Source organism: Mustela nivalis (assembly GCF_964662115.1).
Source record: "Mustela nivalis genome assembly, chromosome: 18".
NCBI classification, from domain to species: domain Eukaryota; kingdom Metazoa; phylum Chordata; class Mammalia; order Carnivora; family Mustelidae; genus Mustela; species Mustela nivalis.
In genome coordinates, this window is record NC_139037.1 from 9,400,944 (window position 1) to 9,416,531 (window position 15,588).

Sequence of the window (15,588 nt, forward strand, 5' to 3'; positions counted from 1 at the left end):
GGTGCAGGGAGCAAGGAGGCCGTTTTCACCAACAAGCCTCACACTTAGACAAGGAATTTCACAAAAGGCCTCACAGACAAAAGAAATTATTTCCATTGTCATAAAAAACCGCAGATAGGATAGAAAAAATGTTTTCATGCTGTTATAGATCTGTATATTCTGTAAATGTAACATTTCTTCAATTCCTTAAATGTATGGATAGCCCAAAGATGTAAATAGCAATTTCTCCTCGCTTCCCTGCACTACCCCCCCCCTCCCCTCCGTTCACAAGGTCCCGCACCCCTTCCCCACAGAGCCAAGGATGGGACGGGCCTCCTGATGGAAGCGACCCTGGACTGATCGGCCTCAGAGCTCGATGCCGTTGCAGGAGGAGCCTGGCTCCTAAGCAGGGTTTTTCAAAATGCAGCAGAATCACCTGGGGCTGGTGTGTATAAAAATTCCAATTCCTAGAGATCACCAGACTGTGAATCCGGGTCCCTGGCAGGCTTCAGCCTGTGGTCACCCTGGCTGTAAACCAGCCGCATGCGATTCTCACGCATAACCCAAGTGTGAGAACCCCTCCATTGGGCTTTCTCAGGAGCCTTGCCGGGGCTCTCATGGGCCATCTCGGAAGTCCAGAGAGCTTCCAGCCACTTCCAGTTTCACAGACAGACAGACAGACACACACACACACACACACACATACACACACACAGGTTGTTGTTTTCTGGATTATATGCACAGGGACACATGGTCATTGTACAAATCCAAGAATTATAAAATAAACATGGGAAACAGAAATCCTCTGTCATGGTGTGGAGCAGAGAGAGTTAAAATGTTAGCAGTTGGTGTTTTACTGCCTTTAATCTTGACCCCTCCCCGCCTTTAGGTATAAAAATAAACCAGTTTTTTTTTTAATTTTTTTCCTCCCCCTCCAGAAAAGCTTCATAAAAGCAAATAGGATGCCTAACCCCAAAGAGAGCGTTTTGGAGACAGGCAACAGCAACCCAGGATGCAGGCCAAGTGATCTGGTTATGACACTAGTGTGTGTTCCTAAGAAACCCTCCAGAGTCCAAGTTCAAGGACATCTTTTTGAGACACATGTCTGGCTGTATAGTGAGGCTTAAATAAAGCTCGTCACAGACATATTTTTGTCGTTGTGTTCTCTTGAGATTTCCTTCCTTTCCCGAGGCTATAGTTGTGCAGCTGTGCCCCGTGAGTTGATGCTGTTTGAGCTCTTCCCTGAGCCGCCCATGCAACCGAGTGCTTTCTGTGCATGATCTCACTGCATTCTTTTCTTTTCTTTCTTTCTTTCTTTTTTTTTTTTTATCTCATTGTATTCTTATGGCAACTCATTTGCTCGCAGCTGTTAGCGTCCTCATTCTACATATAAAAAAACGTGATTATGGTTACATGAGGTGATGACAAGACTGACCTACGGGCCCCCAGGTATGAAAGTAATCATGGGGCCAGGATTTCTGAAATCCGTGTAGTCTAACTTTAGAGCCGCACCCTTATTTACTATATTAACAGGGCCATCCAGCTGTTTCCAGTGCCCGCCCAAGAGATCCCTTGTAGGCATATGCTGTTTTCCTTATGGGAGAGTCAACTGTGCTTTGCTCATTGTCTAGGATTTCCCATCAGTTCTCTCAACAATAGTGCAAGGCAGGTACTGGTTCCTCCCATTTTGCAGAAAAGGAACTGATGTTTGGAGAATATGATAGGCACAGTTCTAAATAATGATTCCTCCAAACCCTCCCCCCATGATTCCCACCCTAGTATCCATGCCCTTGTATAATCTCCTCTCCTTGAATGTGGGAAGCTCTTGTAATTCACTCTTCATTAATACAGGAGATGACAAAGGTGAAGGGATTTTGCAGATGTTATTGGGGTCCTATCATTGGTGATTCTGAGCTAAGAGGGAGATTATCCTGAGTGGGTCTGGCCCAATCCGGTGAGCCCATAAAAGAGGGTCCAGGCCACGCAACAAGCTAGAAGTATTGTTCCACTGGCGTTGAAGCAGTACGCTGCCATGTTGTGAGAGGGCAGATGCGCGCGTGTGAGAGTCGAAGAGGGCCCTGAGATTGAGAAGGGAATATAGCCTGCTGACCACCTTGATTCCAAGCCTGTGAGACCTACACAAAGGACCCTTCTAATGATGTCCAGATTCCTGATCCATGGACATGATGAAATAATAATCCTGTAGTTTGAAATCCCTCAATTTGTGGTGACTTGCTATGCAGTTTAGGCTTCTCTGTCTGAACATACCACATCCAGGACTGTAGGGTCAGCCCACAGGTACTCCTTAGTTCTTTATAATAATTGCCTGTAGGATTCTTTGGCATCTTTCTGCAATTCATACACCACTACCCTCACCTCCCTAGAAAGTTCTGAAGTGAGGGGGCATGTAGATTTTGGTGAAAGATCCCAGAGGATCGAGTCCCACCTGTGTAGTCAAGCCCTGTGGCCCAATAGGTAAGTCACACTTCTTCAAAGCCGGAAGTTGTAGGTTTGGGTTCCACCATATTTGTGGTTTCCAGAATTAGCAAAGAAAAATTCAAGAGGGATGTCCAGGTGCATTTGAATTTCAGATGAATAGCAAATAATATTTTAGTATAAGTCTGTCTCATGCACAATTTGGGACATAATTATACTAAAAACTTATTTGTTTCTGAAATTCAACTTTAAGTGGGCATCCTGGATTTCAGTGGGCAGCCCCCCAGCAAGATGCCCCTTTATTTCCCGTGAGGCAGCACAGTGTAGTGGTTGATGAGGGCTGAACACATGGATTCTGGAAGCAAACTTGGGTCTGCATCCTGGCACCACACATCTGGCTATGGAATCAGGGCAAATTATTTCACTTCTCCTTGCCTTGATTTCTTCATCTATAAAAGGAGAGCATATAGTGAGAGGATTAAATGAAATAAACCATGCAGAGTGCTTTTCAGGGGGTCCTGACTTGGTAAGTGATATATAAATATTAGTGGGGTTGATGCTGGGAATGCCTCAGGATGTCCCAGCACCACAGCAAAATACTCAGTGGGTTTGGCTCTGGTTTCCTTCCTCACACTTCGGTGCCACTAAAATTGAGCCCTTCCAAAGTACTGGGAACATTTTGGGGAATCTGTTTCAATTTTGGGACAGCAAACGCTTGGCAGCGAGTGACGAGCTATAGAAGTGGCTGACAGATGGTTTCTCTTTCCATCTGAGTTTCCTGGTGTGGAGGAAACAAAACTTCTGTCGATGATTCATTGTTGAAGCCGGCTTCAGCCAGCATTTAAATAGAAACGGCTGGCTGGAGAAAACGTTGTCACCACCCAGAAGTGAGATCTGTTTCAAAACTGTGATGTGCAAAGTGCATTTCTTAGAGACAAAACCAGGTTATTAAATTATATGTACTGGCATGTCTTCTCAAGAAGGGCTTGCCTGGCTGCCCGCCTCCCCTGCTTCCAGCTGCCTCGTGGGTCCCAGCTTCTCTAAGCCCTGTTTGCTGGAGAGCAGTTTCCCTCAAGCTGGAGAGTCACACGGTTGGGGTACATACATTAAGAATGCTGGATCACGCAATTCCCTTTAAATCTTGATTATGATGTCAGGGAGACAGTTTTAATTTGATGTTGGGATGTCTTTTAAAATCTTTACAGAACTTGCTAATCCCTTTTTTATTAACAGGAAACTGACCCGAAGCTCAGAGACTCTAAGAGACAACAGTTTTTAATTAGACTAATAATGCTGTATTATATTAGTTTTAAGTATTCTTTTGGCAACTTTTTATTTTGACCTAATTTCCAACTCATAGACAAGATGCAAAAAATAGTGTACGGAGCTCCTTTATGCTGTCCACCCAGAGTCACCTACTGATCCATTTAGCCCCATCTGTCGTGTAATTCTCTCTCCCTCTCTCCCCTGCTTCCCGCCGTCCTCCTCTTCCCCCCGACTTGCTCTTTCCCTATATTTTTTACACCAGTTGAGTGAATTTTGAAGAGACATCATTCCCCTTTATACCTAAAGTACTATAAAATGTGTATTCCTTAAGAACCAGGACTTTCTCTTGATGATCAAAATCAGGCAATTTACTGGTGATACAATGTTGTTTTCTAATTTGCTGTTCGCATTCGATTCCATCAGTTCTACATAGCTCCCTCCCTCCCCTGCCACCCCCATCCAGAATTCAACTCAGGGTCGCCAGTTATCTTCAGTTGTCTTGTTTCTTATCTCTGTAGTAGTTTGTAATAGTTCTTCAGCCTTCTTTGGCTCTATTGATCTGGCCGTTTTGGGACAGTACAGTACCATTTTTGTTTTTTGCTTTTTGTTTTTGTTTTTTAGAATGTTCCTCAGTTTGGGCTTGTTTGGCATTTCCTCATGAATAAATCCAGTTATGCATATTCTGGCAAGAATATTACAGAAGTGATATTGCATCCTTCTCAGTGTACTGTATTAGGAAGCCTATAATATAAGTGTGTCCATTTTGGTGATGCTGCCTTTGATCATTTGGTTTCTCAACTATAAAGTTAATCATTTTTCACTTTGTAATTAATATGTAATTTGTGGGGAACTATTTTGAGACTAGGTGAAAAACTTTTTTTTTAAATTTTTTATTTTTTATAAACATGTATTTTTATCCCCAGGGGTACAGGTCTGTGAATCGCCAGGTTTACACACTTCACAGCACTCACCAAAGCACATACCCTCCCCAGTGTCCATAACCCCACCCCCCTTCTCCCAACCCCCCACCCCCAGCAACCCTCAGTTTGTTTTGTGAGATTAAGAGTCACTTAGGGTTTGTCTCCCTCCCAGTCCCATCTTGTTTCATTGATTCTTCTCCTACCCACTTAAGCCCCCATGTTGCATCACCACTTCCTCATATCAGGGAGATCATATGATAGTTGTCTTTCTCTGCTTGACGTATTTTGCTAAGCATGATACACTCTAGTTTCATCCATGTTGTCGCAAATGCCAAGATTTCATTTCTTTTGATGGCTGCATAGTATTCCATTGTGTATATATACCACATCTTCTTGATCCATTCATCTGTTGATGGACATCTAGGTTCTTTCCATAGTTTGGCTATTGTGGACGTTGCTGCTATAAACATTCGGGTGCACGTGCCCCTTTGGATCACTACGTTTGTATCTTTAGGGTAAATACCCAGTAGTGCAATTGCTGGGTCATAGGGCAGTTCTATTTTCAACATTTTGAGGAACCTCCATGCTGTTTTCCAGAGTGGTTGCACCAGCTTGCATTCCCACCAACAGTGTAGGAGGGTTCCCCTTTCTCCGCATCCTCGCCAGCATCTGTCATTTCCTGACTTGTTGATTTTAGCCATTCTGACTGGTGTGAGGTGATATCTCATTGTGGTTTTGATTTGTATTTCCCTGATGCCGAGTGATATGGAGCACTTTTTCATGTGTCTGTTGGCCATCTGGATGTCTTCTTTGCAGAAATGTCTGTTCATGTCCTCTGCCCATTTCTTGATTGGATTATTTGTTCTTTGGGTGTTGAGTTTGCTAAGTTCTTTATAGATTTTGGACACTAGTCCTTTATCTGATATGTCGTTTGCAAATATCTTCTCCCATTCTGTCAGTTGTCTTTTGATTTTGTTAACTGTTTCCTTTGCTGTGCAAAAGCTTTTGATCTTGATGAAATCCCAATAGTTCATTTTTGCCCTTGCTTCCCTTGCCTTTGGCGATGTTCCTAGGAAGCAGTTGCTGCGGCTGAGGTCGAAGAGGTTGCTGCCTGTGTTCTGCTCAAGGATTTTGATGGATTCCTTTCGCACATTGAGGTCCTTCATCCATTTTGAGTCTATTTTTGTGTGTGGTGTAAGGAAATGGTCCAATTTCATTTTTCTGCATGTGGCTGTCCAATTTTCCCAACATCATTTATTGAAGAGGCTGTCTTTTTTCCATTGGACATTCTTTCCTGCTTTGTCGAAGATTAGTTGACCATAGAGTTGAGGGTCTATTTCTGGGCTCTCTATTCTGTTCCATTGATTTATGTGTCTGTTTTTGTGCCAGTACCATGCTGTCTTGATGATGGCAGCTTTGTAATAGAGCTTGAAGTCCGGAATTGTGATGCCACCAACTTTGGCTTTCTTTTTCAATATCCCTTTGGCTATTTGAGGTCTTTTCTGGTTCCATATAAATTTTAGAATTATTTGTTCCATTTCTTTGAAAAAGATGGATGGTACTTTGATAGGAATTGCATTAAATGTGTAGATTGCTTTAGGTAGCATAGACATTTTCACAATATTTATTCTTCCAATCCAGGAGCATGGAACATTTTTCCATTTCTTTGTGTCTTCCTCAATTTCTTTCCTGAGTACTTTATAAAACTTTTTTTTAATCAAACTTTGAGCAAAAAGTTGATTTTCTAACATTTCTCTTGTATTTATTAGTAGGCATTCAATGGCAATTACTCATTATTTAATGGTGGATGCATAGATCTTGAAACTTTATTCATTTTTGTATAATCCATTAATATCATCATTTATTTTGTGCTCAAATTACCCCATATTTAGGCAGTGGGAGTCCCTAACCTGCCTTCATTGTATTAATGTTTAAGATTATTTTCTCTTCATGGTAAATGATCCTCATTTTCCTTTTCTGGTAGCAACAGAATTTTGAAAAATTTATGCTTAAAAGTGAGTTTATTTAAATAAAAATAATGATATAATTCTATACAATATGTGTATATGCATACATAGAATATTAAGAAAAATATTAATGATACTTTGGACCCAGATATAACAAAAATCACAGAAATGTTGGTGGGCAAATAACAGATATTTAGGAAATATCATGACCTGAGCCAAAAGCAGACACTTAACTAACTGCTCTTATATGGATATGTTGGCTCTCGTTTTTGTATTTTAAATATTTGACCATTGTGTCCAAATTAAGAACTTAGAATGTGGGGTACCTGGGTGCCTCAGATGGTTAAGCATCTGCCTTCAGTTCAGGTCATGATCCCAGGGTACTGGGATTGAGCCCCACATCAGGCTCCCTGCTTGGAAGCCTGCTTCTCCCTCTCCCGCTCCCCCTGCTTGTGTTCCTGCTCTCGCTGTCTCTCTCTGTCAAATAAATAAATCAAATCTTTCAAAAAAAAAAAGAAAGAAAGAAAGAAAAGAACTTAGAATGTTTCCAGAGTGCTTCTGTCTAGGCACGCACACTTTCTCTTTTACACTACCTCTTTTCCTTGATGCGCAATAACAATCCTTTGCCAGGTTTTAGGTCCTGGCCTTTCTTTGAGAAATATGGAATACAGCCAGGAAAATGAACTATCCCCATTACAACCTCACCAAGTTATTTAAGGCCCAATTTCGAAGAACCCTCTTTTAATCAGGTAGGTTTTTCTTTATGCATGCAATAAAAATTAGGTCTGGCTTACTTAAACTGTCCATATGGGATTGCCCACAGAATCTAAGACAAGCCTGAAGATCTAAGCTTGGGGAAAATAGAAACATGGTAGCTTTGGGGGTCTTGGTATCAGGGGATCACGGGAGGCTCTTTAGGGTACCACCATCTGGGTGATGCGCTGCTTTCATTTTTCTGCGTTTACATCTCTCTTCTTAAATTTCATATTACTAGAACAGCCATTTGGCTTTCCCTGGGTCACGAGTTCCATTTGGCTAGAGGAGGGAAGAGCACCTTGACCTACCAGAACCGTGAAACAACATACAAGGCAGGGTCATTCCCCAAAGGAAAATCATGTGCAATTGACCGAACAGCTCAAAATCACAAGCATTTATTACGTACCAGGCCATTGGTTAAAAGTTTAACATCTATTGACTGACTGAATAGATCCCATAAACTGATAATAGTTTATTTGAGAGAGAGCTGAGCAGAGGGGAGAAGGAGAGGCAGGCTTCCTGCTCAGCATGGGGCTCCATCCCAGGACCTTGGGATCATGACCTGAGCCAAAAGCAGACGCTTAACTAACTGAGCCTCCCAGGAACCTCATGATAACATTTTCGGGTTGTCATTCCCCTTTTACAGAGGAGCCAACAAAGTAAGAGATTACAGAATGTGTGCAAGGTCAAACACATATGTGCAAGGTCATACAGCCAGTAATTGTAGGAGTCAGGATTCAAGCCTAGTGCATCTATTTTTAGGGTCCCTGCTTTTGAACACGGAGCTGTAGTAGGGTGCAGTCAATACTTGAAGCCTACAGTGCCCACCCACTTCCATTCCATAGAGACTTACTTATCATCTGTGCAAACGTCACTTCTACCTCTTTTGCACCCTAGGGCCCCATGCATCTCTCCCTTTTACACTGCTAGCCTTCTCCCTCTCACTCTGTCTTCTAGACAGTGGGCTCTTTACCAGCAGTGCCAGCCATATTTATCTCTCGATCCTTTACAGTACATAAAACAGGGCCAGGCACATAGCAAAAGCTTAGTAAATATTTGTAGACTTGAGGGGAGTCTCCTTAATAATACTTACCTTAGCAAAGTTAGATAATAGATGCATACATGCATACGTACATACATACATACTTACTTACATATAGATAGATAGATTGCTCCTGATTGAGAATGAGAGCTTTGGATATCCTCTTAATTCATCTAGTTAACAATAAACTACTTCGGGTCAGTGCGAAGGTGCACTGACTTCCTATCTTGCTAGTTGATGAATCTCAAAGGATTGTTGGGATATCCAGTCATCTGCCCTCAAAGACAATAGTCAGACCAGCTCTTAATATCAGCAGTCAACCTGAGCATTAGCTTGGGCTTAGTAAATAAGTATTTATGCTTGTTTTTGCAAAGGATTGTTTGTTTTTGCAAAGGATGAAGAGATCAAATGCGTTGTGATGTGTGTGATGGTCTGACTCTGCTTCCCAGCACAGCTTTTTAATTCATTAGGCTGCTGGCCCCCTCCTGCTGGCCTTGGATAGAATTCTCCAGAGTGAGGAAAACAGAAATAATCCCTTCTTGCTCCCTGGGCAGGCTTTCGAAAAACTGAGAAGGGCTGGCCCCAGAAGTCATTTTAATTGACACTGGCTTGGCTTTTGAATAATTTTTTTCCAATTTGTTAAGTGGTATTGTGTGTTTTCAGTGACTGAGGCATTAGAGAGAGCTTAGCTTGATTTCTGGGCCCAAATTCTGGAAACTCAGTTGCTATGCGTAGTGTTGGGCATTTGACTTAACTTTTCTGAACTTTACTTTGTCTTCAGTAAAATGGGAATAGTATCACTTTATAAGGTTGTTGCATTTGGTAAGTTAGTACATTAAAAACGATCTTTTCCCCCAAAATAGATTCTAAGGCAAGGGTTTGGGTGCAAGTCATTTATTTATAAGGTGATGTCAAGAAGCAGGAGTTGGACCTTTGAGATTCTGTGTGGAACATGGCCCAGAATCATGACAGCAGAGGAAAGGGAATCTGGGCGTTTATCCCTTGGCTCCAATTCTCTGCTTCTGGGCCTGGTTTAGGATGGACATGTGACCCAAGGCGGACGAATCAGAGCCTTCCTGAGAGCACCTTGAGTCCCACCAGAGCTAGTGGAGAGGAAGTTGTTCTTTGTCCAGAGGAGAAGGGAGTGGCCGTTTACCTGGGAGGTGTTGAGTTGGAAGAGCTGGCCCCCATCTTCCCCAGCTGAGCAAGTATGGGCCGACCACTTGACCTCCCTGCAATGTAGTATCCTTATCTGAAAGCAGGGTTGCTGCCTTTTTTTTTTTTCTTCCAAGGAATTGTTTTGATTCAGTGAAGGTATGTGTAAAAATGCTTGGCAAATAGCAAATCTTTAGTAAATGTTAGTTTTGTTTTTGTGGTTTGCCTTGATTTGAATTCATTCTATGGAAATCTCTGAATGCTAAACGGGGACGGCTTTTTGAAAGCGATTTCCCATCTTCATGAGTGTGTTTGTGAGCATGCCATCTGGGGCCTCTGTTAGTTTTGATGCCCAGCTCTGATACGTGGTGATTTACTTTCTGGGTACCTCCCATGGACACACGTCCCCCAGTCCTCAGGAAAAGCCTGCATCACCAGCCTTCTTTGTCTTATCAGTCCTGAAAGAAAGAGGTGTTCTTCCTTTCCCACTCATGCTGGGTTAGTAGGTACTTTAATTCATGAGCAGATAGACAATGGATTGGCCTTGGGGGACAAACCAAAGAGCGGTTGTACCAATATGTCCCCCCTCCCAATCAGTTCTGCCTGGACCCCAAACTGGACCAAATAAAATGGTGAAATTTATTTTTGCAAGACACTCCCTAGTCTCTTGCCTGAGACCATTCTATAGTAATCCCTTAATTAATCCCTATGCTTTTAGTATCGGAGGGACCTTTGTGGATTTCTATAATGCAATTTTGTTCGTCTTTTGTCTCTCCTCTCGGTGCATGCAATAGCTAAATGGACCATTCTCTGAGCCTGCCCTGTGGTTCCCCACGCATATACCGAAAGATAGTTACTTCCCCTGGACAACTCTCCTCACTTGCTCCCGATGGACATTATTCACCCATTATAGCACTCTTTACCACATAAAAGTCCAAGGCAGGCTTTACAAATAAAGTGCCATTTGCAGAAGAGATAGAATTTATTTGTTATCATATCATTAAAGTGTAAGTTTTTGGATGACAGAGGCTATGTATTTCTTATTTTTCCTAAGACATTAAAAATAACTTGTTGTGGGGTGCCTGGGTGGCTCAGTGGGTTAAAGCCTCTGCCTTCGGCTCGGGTCATGATCCCAGGGTTCTGGGATCGAGCCCTGCATCGAGCTCTCTGCTCAGCGGGGAGCCTGCTTCCCTTCCTCTCTCTCTGCCTGCCTCTGTGCCTACCTGTGATCTCTGTCAGATAAATCAATAAAATCTTTAAAAAATATATACCTTGTTGAAAACATGCTAGGTATTTGATTAATGTTTGTTGAGTAAATGGAAAACCTTGTTTGAAAGCATTTACCATCTGGCTTCCAGACTGGAACTTGTGGGTCGTGGTTTCAGTCTGGTTACACATACACAGTTAAATTTGATCTTCATCACAATTTGAGGCCATAGACAATGTGATTATCCCCATTTTAGTAGGGGAAAGCTCAAATGCCAAGCAATTTGCCCAGATTTGATCCCCAATTTGCAAGATCCGAAGTCTTATGCTCTTAATCACCGCACATGTGGGTATGGACGCTTGTGGTGTTTGAGGGTACAGTTGCTCCCATCTGAGTCACTCCTTCGCCTGGATGTTTGGGTGCCAATTTGAATAACTCATGGGACGTATTTCCCAGGATCTTCCCTTGGCTGGTAGTAGGAGCTGTATTCATTCTGCTCAAGGCAGGAAGGCAAAAACACTTTTGTCTTTGACAACCCAGGCTGCTGTAACAAAGGATCATAGACTGTGTCGCTTCTGAATAACAGAAATGTATTTCTTACCATCTCGAGGCTGGAAGTCCAAAATCAGCATGCCAACATGGTCAAGGTCTAGGGAAAGCTGTTTTTTTGGTTGCAGACTGCCAGTATCTTTGTATCCACACGTAAGGGGGGCGGGGGGAGCAAGCTCTCTCTGGACTCTCCTAATGGCAGTAATCTCATTCATAAGAGTCCACCCTCATGACCTCACCTAATCCTGATTACCTCCTGAAAGCCCACCTCCTAATACCATCCCACGGGAAAGAGGGAGGGTTACAACATAGGAATTTCGCAGAGTCACAAACATTCAGTCCTATTTTTTCTCCCACAATCAAATTAGAAGTGAAACATTAAGATCTATATATTTCCTATTGTTTAAAAAAAGGTGGGGGGAGCTACTGAGTATTTCCCAAGCACACGCTTCTTCCCTGAATGAACCAATGGGAAAAGAAGCTAGTGTTGATGGTGCTGCATTCCAGGCACAATGCTGTGTGCATCAGGTACACGACGCTCAGGAACAACACCCACGCCTCTTAATGGACTTCATTCAAGCATCACTTCCTCTGTGTACACTTCCTTGACATCCTCCTTTATCACAGAGTTGATCCCTCCCTAGGTGCGCTCACACTTGCCCTCCGAGGTTGCCTCTTTGAAGCTATGTTGCATATATTGGCGTCCATTTCTGCCCGTTCCCTAGACCTGCCTGTCCAGAATGAATGCCGCGACTCACAAGCACTACTGAGCATTTGTGGTGTGTCCCGGGCAAACTGAGATGTGCTGTGTTAAAACACACACCTGACTTTGAAGTCTTCATTTGAAAAATGGAGTGTAAAATGTCTCATTAATAATCATATGGACTATATGTTGAAATGATAACATTCTGTATATTAGGTTAAATAAAATATTTAATTTTTTTTCCCTTTTTAATTTGACTCTTAGAAAACTTAACTTTGTATGTGGCTCATCTTCATATCTTTACTGGAGAGCACAGGTTTTTTTTGTTGTTGTTGTTTTTTGTTTTTTAAGATTTTATTTATTTATTTGACAGACAGAGAGATCACAAGTAGGCAGAGAGGCAGGCAGAGAGAGAGGGGGGAGGAAGCAGGCTCCCTGCCAAGCAGAGAGCCCGATACGGGGCTCGATCCCAGGACCCTGGGATCATGACCTGAGCCGAAGGCAGAGGCTTTAACCCACTGAGCCACCCAGGTGCCCCAGGTTTTTTTTTTTATTTTTATTTTTTTTTATTTGACAGAGAGTTAGAGAGAGAGCACAAATAAGCAGAGCGTCAGAGAGAGGGGGAGAGAGAGAAGCAGGCTCTCCACTGAGCAGGGAGCCTGATGTGGGGCTCAATCCCAGGACCTCGGAATCATGACCCGAGCCAAAGGCAGCTGCTTAACCAACTGAGCCACCTGGGTGCCCCAGGAGAGCAGTTTTAGACTGTAAACTTATTTTTCTTTCTTTTTAGACTGTGAATTTCTTTTTTTTTTTTTTAAGATTTTTATTTATTTATTTATTTGACAGAGATCAGAAGTAGGCAAAGAGGCAGGCAGAGACAGAGAGAGGAGGAAGCAGGCTCCCTGCTGAGCAGAGAGCCCGATGTGGGGCTCGATCCCAGGACACTGGGATCATGACCTCAGCCGAAGGCAGAGACTTTAACCCACTGAGCCACGCAGGCGCCCCTAGACTGTGAATTTCTTGAGGAGATGTCTGTCTCTTATTTCTAGGACCCGGAAGAGGGTCCTACACCCCATAAATGTTCACTAAAAATCTGTTGAACAAACGTGTCTTCATTTAACACAGAGTCCCAGATCTTCTGGCCCCAGTGATGAGACCTGAAATTTGGCAGGAAGACCGCAGTGAAGGAACTCGTCACAGCAAAGGGTGGGTGAAGGGAGGCATTTTGGCCATCTATGTTCAAAAACCGTATTCTTCAAGTCAAGAGACCAATTAACAAAATAAAAGGTGAAACAAAGCACCTGAGTGGCTCAGTGGGTTAAGTGGCTGACTTTACCTCAGATCAAGGTCTTGGGTCCTGGGATGGAGCCCTGCATCGAATCTCATGGGGCTCCCTGCTCAGTGGGGAGTCTGCTTCTCCCTCTGCCCCTACCCCTGGCTCGTGCTCTCTCTCACTCGCTCGCTCTCTCATAAATAAGTAAAATTGTTAAAAAAAAAAAAAAAAGCAAAAACAGAAAGGGTGGTGTGATGGGAGAGCTGGAGTGGGGAAGTAGTTAGTAAGCTTGGACTATGGTTGCTGGAAAGCTTCAACAGCATCCCCCTTTGACTTTTGAAGAAAGAGCCAATTCCCTGGAAGAGTTCCAGTAGGAGCTCTGAGAACTTATGTGGTCCAGATCCCCTTGCTGCTCCTCCACATCCTAGTGGCTTCTTGCGGCTGTTCATCCAAGGGCATTGTCTGGCCACGGTAATGTGCGTGAGTCACACAAGGGGAAGGTCAGGAGCATCAGGGCATCAACACAGTTGTTAGAAGCAGCCCACTACTAATGATGCACGGGGATTGATGGATAATATGACAACTTCCTCATCTTTCTTTTTTTTTTTTTTTTTTAACTTTTTATTTTTTATAAATTCCTCATCTTTCAAATGAGAAAACTCGGGGACCTGTTTACCTCTCCCACAGTGGTAACTTGCTCATCAACACACCCTGAGCTGGCTTCTTCTCTTTCCTGTTCTATAGTCTTCTTCCCCGAGCTGTGCTTCTTGGAATCACCTCCCAATACTGCTGCTGGTACTCAGGTCCTTGCTCTGACACTCAGTGTCTGATTCCAGAGGACCCAAAGCAGGACAGCAGAGAATCGAGGTACTTGATGCCCCACTGGAGCTATATTGAGGCTTATCTCCTATCCCTGTTTGCACTGAACCCCACATTTACTCCTGGTAATCACCGCCATGCCCGAACTTTCAGGCCATACCACCACCTCACACCCTTGTTCCTTTCCACAGAAATCCAGGATCATCGGCTTGGCCTTCGGAGACCTCCACACCTGGTACTGGCTTCCCATCGTCCCTTTCTCCTGTCCCACTCCATCCCCATGTGTGGATTTCAGCTCCCCGGGTCTCCTCTCCACTCCTCAGTGTGCCCTTCAGAAGCTCTCACCTCCTTGCTTCTCCACAAATGTTTCCCTGCGCCTCGGATGGCTTTTGAAAGATTTACCTCCATTACCACCCAAACCTCATTCACAGTGCTGAAAAGAATGGCTGTTCCCCATTCTGAGTTGTAAGTGAAGGTGTGGATTTCAGTTTAGACTCTAGTTGCTGGGTTGTGTTTAAATGGGACAGTGGACCAGCACTGGCTAAGTGAGACCGTGAGATTTATACAGAGTACGTGAACATTGTATCAGATTATGTAAGAAAATCCTTTGTGCAGGCACTTTGAAGGAATTTCACTGGCAACGTGAGTAATATTTCTCCCTTGCAAATCCAGGTTTACGTGTCTGTGGCATTTTATTGGCGTGGGTCTTGGGTCTATTTTTTGGCTTCCTGCTGAGAATATGGGAAACACAGTAAAGACTCCCGAATCATGAATTCTCTTTCATGAAATCTTAGCCTTGAGGATTTACTGTTGTGTATCTCTTTACCTTGAGGATATTAGATCATGAAAATGAAAATGGTTGAGATGTATGAGGGTTTTTTTTTTGTTTTTGTTTTTGTTTTTGAGAGAGAGAGAGATGTGTGAGTTTTAAAATCAGTACCTCACTGAACACTAGGATGGAGGGCTAGAAAAAAAATGTTTCTTGATACGCATGTTATTTGCTACAAAGCAAAACAAGTTTACAAACATATCCTTGAACTCAGAGGAAACAATATATGAAGAGTTTCTAGGGAACAAGGGATGGTCATTTAGCACCATATTTCACCCTATTTAAGCCAAGAAGCATGATAGGGTGAGTTCTAGCTTGGCTAGAAATCCTGACCCCACCACTTAACTAGCTGTGTGATCTTGGCCAAATGCAAAAACCTTAATCTTCGGTCTTGTCACCTATAAAATGGGCGGTTGGCAGGGTAGGCAAGTTAATGTAAATATTATTTAATTTTATGTAGCTCTCTTAACAGCATATGTAGGTACCTTATAAGCACTATTATAATTATTGTTGTTTTTATATGATGTCTTTAGTAGTTATGTTATTTTGTGGTTATACTTTCTTGCTTGAGTGAGTTCGAATGTTTCTTTCAAAGGCTCATCTCATCTTGACTCCTGTCTTCTCTACAGTCTTTAGTTTTTCATTTGAAAATTCTGTCACATATGTTTTTTTTTTCTTGTTTAGTCA

General features: G+C 42.9%; 1 long non-coding RNA gene across 2 annotated transcripts in view; it reads left to right on the plus strand.

Moving 5' to 3' along the window:
- Positions 1-15,588, plus strand: part of LOC309853714 — a 72,306-nt gene that overhangs the window by 45,893 nt on the left and 10,825 nt on the right. The gene's annotated exons all lie outside the window — the stretch shown is intronic.